The sequence below is a fragment of the Colias philodice genome, chromosome 23 (genome assembly GCF_061535455.1).
Source record: "Colias philodice isolate Cphi_HAF_F1 chromosome 23, ilColPhil1 Martin Lab GWU primary, whole genome shotgun sequence".
Classification (NCBI taxonomy): domain Eukaryota; kingdom Metazoa; phylum Arthropoda; class Insecta; order Lepidoptera; family Pieridae; genus Colias; species Colias philodice.
The window spans coordinates 4,840,002-4,848,795 of record NC_143108.1 but is presented as its reverse complement, the minus strand read 5'-3'; positions in this window follow the sequence as shown (position 1 = coordinate 4,848,795).

The window sequence follows — 8,794 nt, the reverse complement described above, 5'->3', positions numbered from 1 at the left end:
TAGGGCGTATATGATAGCTAATCTAATGAATATATTGTTCCAAATCGGGCCAGCCACTTTTTTAAGTAGATTGTGAGATATTTTAAATTTTCTGGAATTGGCCTCCAGGGGACTGACGAGGCTAACATGGTACTGATAAAAAACACAATTTTGTAATATTCTTAAAGAAATTGAATGAAAATTAATACAAATCTCTCAGTTTTAATAATGGCACATGTATTTTACGTACTTAACACGTTTAAAAATGATAATTAATAATATGTGTTACTGGGAAAAAACAATGTCTCAATTTTCAAAACAGCCTTCTGACATTTAACGCAACGTGAATATTCTTACTCTCTTACTTAACTTTTACTACTTTGAATTAGTTTTACTTGATATTTTAAGTAATTCACAAACAATAGAAACAAAAAAACGGCCAAGTGCGAGTTGGACTCCTAACAAACCTATTTTTTATTATGTTTGTAACTTAAAATTTACACTTTTAGCAATTTTTCCTTTATCTGTGTTATAAGACGTTGCTATTTACCAAGTAGAAGTAAACTATATAGCAGTTTATAGTAGACTGTATACACGGGAAGCATCCTGTGTGTTTTTTTATTCCCTTGCGAATATTGAATTTTGCGGAAATTTGCAGTATTAACGGATGTAGGTATCTTTTGATTGCGTTGCGTTATAAGTTTGATTTTTTTACAGCCCCAAGGGTTCTTAATCTTGAGTATCCAATATAAATTTCAGATTGATTCCTCCACGCGTTCCAAAAAAAACGTCTTAACAAACAAACGGACAACAAAGTGATCCTATAAGGGTTCTGTTTTTTCCTTTTGAGGTTCGGAGCCCTAAAAATCTACCAATATTTATGTTAAAAGTACTAATTATAGTAAAATTAAAAACCAAAGGCTCGAATGAAAGTCTCATCTGAGTTTTCATAAGAGCCCCTTGACATTTTTATAATGTTATCAAGTATATTAATTAACTTTTATGTTATTTTGAGGTAATTTTACTTCACAGTATTATACGTATACGTATTTATCTGATAAATATAAAAAGCTATGCCCTGAAAGCATCAAAATCAATAATCAAAATAAAATAAGATCTTTTTAATAAAATTATTAGTAGTTTGTTTCAATAGCTCTTTTCTTTGCTACTGTTTCTTAAATGTTTCTTCCCTAGTCAAATTCAGTTTCTTTTAGCGTGGCGCATGATGTTTTAAACTGAAATATAAAATAGAAATGCTTATACCAATAGCAATCAAGATAAAAGTTCTCAAAAACGACAGAATCATCAGTACTATGGGGTCGCGTCAGTCCTCTGGCACGATATCTGACAAAGGACTGATGCCAGCGGATTGATAAAAAGGGACTTAATATGAGGTTATAATCACAAATTATGTTTTTTTGCCTAATTTCTAATATCAACAAACTATATTTTTACAAATCATAGTTAACCATTTATAAATGAAAATAAAAATCGGATTAACAATAAAATAACGACTCACCATAGGACTGAAATGTTGACTGGCGCAGCAAGATTTTAGAGGACAAACACAACCCTAGCGCTGGTACAGTTATGACGGCCGTCAAAATATGCGGTGCACAAGTAACTTCATTACCAACATTAATACTTAGACAGGGATTTGACCTCGACTTGGTGATATTTAGCGAGAATTTCAAATTTAAAAAACACACAACGGACTGACTAGTGAAAACGATGACAAACTTTAATTTTATTTTTTAAATAAAATGGAAAACATTGCGTTATGAAAGTTGTAGTATATAATACTATGTACATCAAAGATTGTAGTGAATTAGTAAGTTTTCTTAAATCGATGATAATGTTTAAACGATAGTCACTTGATTGTTGGTTTTCGGAGTTGTGACATGCCAAAGTACTGACGTTTGAGGTATTAATTTATTTTTTTTATTCATTTGTATTTTAAATAAAGAAGTGAAATTGAGTGACCAAATAAAGGACGCTTCATTGTTTCAATATATATTTTTATTTGAATAAAATATAATAAGACTTTGTTTAAATTGGCTGATGACATCGAGTTACCCCATTTTTGTATAATCACCCATATATAGCCTATAGCCTTCCTCGATAAATGAGCTATCTAACATCGAAAGAATTTTTCAAATCGGACCAGTAGTTCCCGAGATTAGCGCATTCAAACAAACAAACAAACTCTTCAGCCTTATATAAAGAGTAAGTAGAGATTATTAGTGGCCAGTGCCCATACTCGATAATGTGGACATATCATAATGAAATCTACTACCACATCTACTACAGTGTCAATTTGTTTAAGCCCCTGTCACAGGTCAATGTTACACGATACCATTGCCTTCTTAAATTATTCAGTACTACAATTATTATATCTCATGTTCTTATATACTTAAAGTTAAAACGATTCTGTTTTTTAAGCTGCTTAATTTTCACCTTAAGCAACAAGCTTTATCAAATAAATATTTTTAAAATACCTATTTTAAGGAGGACTTTAGGTACCTACCTATGTACTCTATTATATTTTTAATAGTATTTAAAACTAGAGTACCTAATGGAAGAATCATTTTCCATCAAAAAGCAAAATACTCACACAAAGTATAATTTGGAAAGAATAAATACAATTACCTATGTAGATAGAAAAGAAGAAATATGTTTAAACTCTCGATATAGTTCTGTGGTTTAAATGGGATAACTCCATAAAATACGATATCATAATAATAAAACGTAAATGATATCGCATACGAAAATTTAACGGATCAAATCTCCCCTCTTAAAAGCTCAGAGTGATTGTTTAGCAGGCAAATCTGTGGACATACTATGATCCATCATCCGAATGGGGTAGCGTAAGAGACGATGAAAATAATTTGTATATCCTTAAAATATATAAAAAAATAAATAAATTTGTAAGGACAAATAGTATAAAATATTCACGAAATAGTGCGTTTCTATATCTCTATTTCATGTTATAATGAAGCGATTTTATTGTGATTTTTATTTAGGATGCTAAGGAGTGACGTAGGCCAATTTTTAAGTGGGGATACTTCTAATTCAAATCGGAATAGGAATAGGAAATCAAAAAAAGTTGTTCATAGATTTAATTACGAAGTTTGAAAACAAATTAAAGTCTTTTTGTTTTGATTGATAGCGAATTTTATTTATTAATTATTTTGGAATGGTAGCAACAAACACTGCGACCATTTATTTTTATTTCGAATAATTTCAACAGAATACTATATATGTATATAATACAACTTTAAAATTAGTGTCAAGTATATATCTAGAGTCGTATAATTGAATAGATTGAATCTTCAGTTTATTTAAATATTTTTTTTATTTTTCATCTCCTAGTCTACATAAGCGTCTCTTCTGTTTTGCAATAGGACACTTTAATGTGTTGACTTTATTGTTTCCTATTGTTGTATATTGTTGAATACTTGTAAAGTGATCGCTTTTGTGGCTCCAATAAACATTTATGGAGGGAATTGTCGCGAACGGTCAAAGGTTTAACGAGAATTGTTAATCATGTGTTTAGTCAATATGTCTGTTTAGACTATTAGGGCATAGATAAAACTTAAGAAAAGGGTCAGTTATAGTTAGTAATATGGTACACTAGAGGTCCGACCCGGCTTCGCCCGTGGTACATATTTCGCAATAAAAGGTAGCCTATGTCCTTTCTCGGGTATCAAAATATCTCCATACCAAATTTCATGCAAATTGGTTCAGTAGTTTAGGCGTGATTGAGTAACAGACAGACAGACAGAGTTACTTTCGCATTTATAATATTAGTATGGATTAGTTTGTTATAAACCTAAAAATAATAGCTTTTAGTAGGTTGTTATAGTTTTTGCATCTACAAAGTCAGGAAATAATGTAAATTTTAGACCAAAAAATAAGTAATAGTTCTTATAATTTATATTTATTAAATTATAAAAAAACGGATTATTTAATTAAGTAGGTACCTAGATAATAAGATAGCATTTAGAATCAAAAGGTAAAGGGTAGCCGGGAATATAAAAACTTAGTCGATAAAATAGGCAGTGTACCTATCTGCTAAAAATTATCAAAAATAAATAACACTCGCACGTGGGCTTTACTTTTATAACATCATTAAATTAAATAGATTATAATAAACCCTTTTAGCCGAAATATTCGACAGAAGACGGTATGTTTGTTTAAACTCAATTTTAGTATCGCGTTACAGGGCTTTTGAAAAAAATCTGCGTCGCGTGGATCGGTTCTCAAAGTTTTTGGAATCATTTTAAAAATGTTGAATCCATACTAATATTATAAATGCGAAAGTAACTCTGTCTGTCTGTCTGTTACTCAATCACGCCTAAACTACTGAACCAATTTGCATGGGTATGGAGATATTTTGATACCCGAGAAAGGACAAAGGCTACCTTTTATTGCGAAATATGTACCACGGGCGAAGCCGGGGCGGACCTCTAGTTATTAATAAAGAACAAACAAACCCTCACAAAAAGTGGAAATATACGATCGTTGGGAATTCATTTTGGAAACATTTTTGGTAAAAATCGTTTATTATAAATGGTTTGCTCTATTTTGGTTTTATTTGTACAGTGAAACGATTGTATCATATTTCAATAGTAAGTTTTAAATAATAATTATTGACAAAATAATTGGAACTTTTTTGTATGGAAAAAAAGCTTTACAAACTACTGTTCCTGCATTTTTAATCATAAAACATGTTCCAAATACAAAATGTTGAATGGTTTCACACACATTCACATTATTGATTACATAATACCTATGTATATGTACATCATAAAATTATTACATATTCTGTATTCTATATTAATTCTGTCTATTATATTCCACTTTTATAAAGAAAAAAAAAAACATGTAGAGCCCCATACAAATAACTAAGTTCATAAAAAAGAGCGTGATTGCTGAGCACCAAGTCAAAAGTGAAACTTTTTTAGCAAAATTCAAAGATACCAAAATCGTCGCCTTACTTCATGACGTGATGGTATTGCTATGACGCGAACTTCAAATTTTACTCAAAGACGTTTCACTTCAAAATATATTATATAGATATTTTTTTTACAAATAATTTTCTTTCAAAAATTAATCGTATTTAATCTGTTCGTCAATATATTGAGAACAGCTGAACGGGCATTAGCGCGGTGCGACTATTAAGTAATAGTTGTAGGCCGGATGCGACGAGTAAATATTTCAGTGCACTGGACAGGACTGGGGCGTGTGTGGAGAGGGTGTTGTGTTAATAAAATATTATGACTATAATGTAGTAATTTGTTGTTACTCGCCAAGTAATTTTTTATTCGCCATGGTTGAAAATTTGTGTTTTATTCACGGCTTATTGAAAATGAAAATGAAAAATTTTCTTTATTAGTTTAAAAAAAAAGTTACATAATATAGTTACATATGCTGCATTGAACCCCACACTAGGATCCCCCGTGTTGTGAGGCTCAATCTCTTTCATCGTATTACATAAAAAATATTTCAAACCTGTGTTCAAACTTTACTTGCCATTTTAAGTATATGCGTGCGTGTATATGTGCGTGTGTGTAGGTATGTGTTGATGTTGTATTAATAATAATTAATTCATAATAATTCGGCAAAATTGTCATTGATTTTTAGAAAGGAATGTTTGTATTGTATGTGATTGAAACAACCATAAGAAGTTGTACCATAACCATACTGTGACGTTTTTATTGGAGTTAAACAGTTATAGTTATACGGTATCTACTATCTACTTTCATAATTATAAAATTTCATCAAAGTACCTCTAAGTATTACGCAAAATTTCATAGCCTCTACATTTTCATCTACCTTACATCTTCCTTTTTTTTAAACCAATTCGACTCCACCCCACCCGACCTCCGCTTCTCAAGCGCCAATAATTTAATTAGAATAACGTTAAAGACGTCAATCGCTTGTCTATACAATCCATCCATCATAGCGATCCCCATCTATCACACAAACCCCGCCACACGAAAACCGCCCTTATCAACTGAAAATTTTCTAAAAAATTCAGCACAGTTTACGTGGTAGGTATACTAAAAATTAATATAAACAGTGTTATTTTAGTAATTTTCATATAAATGATCATTGAGGACGTGGCGTTCAATGAATGCCTTAAAATAGTGTTAATAGTGTATTTTACGATATTAGTGAAGGAAGTAGAGCTTTTTTATCTGTTTTTATGGGTTTTTTTATATGCATAATTAGGTGTTGTTACAATGGGAAGTAAAGGGAAGTTAATGGGAACGTTTATAGTGAATGGTCTTGCGGATCTCGATTTAACGTTTATTGGTATACAGATTTGGCTATTTTCGACTAAATTTTGAGTTTCGTGAAAATGTAGGTATGGGGGATATTTGGTCTTATAAATATTTAAATGTTAAGTTTACAGGTTGCATGCGTGCAATTATTGCATAGTCAATTAAAAATGCAACAAAATGCAAAAAAAAGACAGTTGCGAGTGTCTAGTCTCAAAATAAGTCGACTTGTTTACTGTATTATGTAAATTCTACTACTTAGCTGTGTAGTTGAATATGTACTTCGTAGAGCTCTGAGTAAAACTGATTTGATCTAATTACATTTCTTAACTTATTGCACAAATCACAAAAATTGCCTGAAAATTCTCACACTTCATATAACTATTTCCTAATATGGAATTATTAATATGTACAAATTACAATAATATCTTATACCTTAAAAAATCATCGTTAAGCCACCCATGACAGGACCACCAGCAGGCATTACTTAAAGGACATAGTTGAAAAGTACTGAGACGCCGCAAAGTGACCTGCGGTGGTCGTCTAGACGCACCCTTATTGGACCCTACTACGATTGTGTACTTATAGAATGTGTCGAGAAATTTTAAAATGAAGTAGAGAATGGGAGAGTAGTAGAATGGTTTTGAAATTTGAAATGAGACATTTTGAAAATGGAATGGAAGGAAGAAATGTTATTTGAATGTGAATGAATGTTTATTTAGCTCTATGTTTTGATTTATGTGAATTTAATTCCTTAAATGTTACAAATTCTTAAACCTAGTTAAGTAGTTTAAATGCCATTATATCATATAGCACTTAATTTCTCTCTTTGTAATTGAAGTTTAAAAGACAGAACAACAAAAGTATTAACAAGAAAAAAGCGTAGACATTTAGTCGTACACAATTCGATGCAACTCGACTCGAACGGATTTCTTTGGGTAAAACATGCTAACATTAGTAAGGGTTTACACTTGCGTAAATATGGTATGATTTTTTTGACGTCGCGACTCCTTTTAAATTGTTTTGCCTATTAGTTAAGTGGCGTAGCAAATTCCCTACTAATTTGCTTTTTTCTGGGTGATTTTTTGTTTCGAGAAAGGATGAAAGGGTAAATGAAAACAAAAATATATTTGGTAAAGTTCTTAGTTAAAGGGCTCTTGGTCTTGTACTTTATCGTTTAGAGTCTTAATGATGATGATTTACATTATTTTTATATTAACATAAATAATATGTAAGCAAATAAGCTTTACTTTATTTATTTATAATTCTTCATTGTACAAAATACGAGAAAACATACAAAAAGAAGTACCTAGTATTAAAAAAAGCATAATTTGCACAAAAGGCTGCCTTATTGCTAAACAGCAATCTCTATATATTTTATTAACATGCAGCATTATTATTATGTACATTGTACATACCTATTTACCCACCTATGACTTTTGTTTTCAAAGAAGTTTTGTCGTAAGTTTGTGCCTGTATAATTGGGTAAAACGTAAAATCACATAACATCATACAAAACTACTGACTTGGACATCTCTTATATCTTGACACAAATTGGAAATAATAATCTCAAACTAATCTTACAATAAGCTTACAATTAAAATTTAGTAACGAAACCCCATAGCTAACATTTAACCCTTCATATTAATAAAATAAAACAAAAACTATAAGTCATTCACCAAACATACGAATTCAACCCACTAGCCGCAACACACCGCATGTGCAAATTATCAAAGTGCAATTACAATCGTAATACTCATTATTATTGCTCCGTTTCCCATCGACTTGTTTACGATACACATTTGTTCATAATCTTCGATTTATGATGCTTTATAATCGTGCACTGAATATAATATTTTATTTAGGTTTAATCACTACATAGTATAAAACAATGTCGCTTTTTCTATCTACTATGCTTAAATCTTTAAAACTACGCAACGGATTTTGATGCGGTTTTTTGTAATAGATAGATCATAGAGTGATTCAAGAGGAAGGTTTTAGTATATAATTTATTAGGTTTTAGACAAAGCGGGCGAAGCCGCGGGCGGAAAGCTAGTTATTCATAAAGTAAGAGGTATTTATTGGGATTTGACAAAGGGAATTTGTTGGTCTGTTTAATGGATAGACTAGCTATAAGAGCAACACCTTCACATCCATATTTTGACATTTCGCATCAGTTATATACTTCCGTAATAATAAATGATAGATAGGTACATATTATACTATTGTCATATTTAAAATAATAATTTGAATTTCAATCTACCCTTATTGCCATGATGAGCGCAACCCTCATAGACTTGTGACGTCACACTTTCAAAAAGTCTTTGTCAGTACCTAGGACACTCACTCTACGGATAGATAGAAAGGGATATATAGAGACAGAGAAAGCGACTTTATTTTATACTATGTAGAGATGATACGTATTACTTTTGCAGTGTTTTTGATTCGATATTTTTACCGACTTTCAAGCAACCGTCACCTAAAATCTACCTAGGTTTGTACCACACTAAACATCGATCAAACACAGT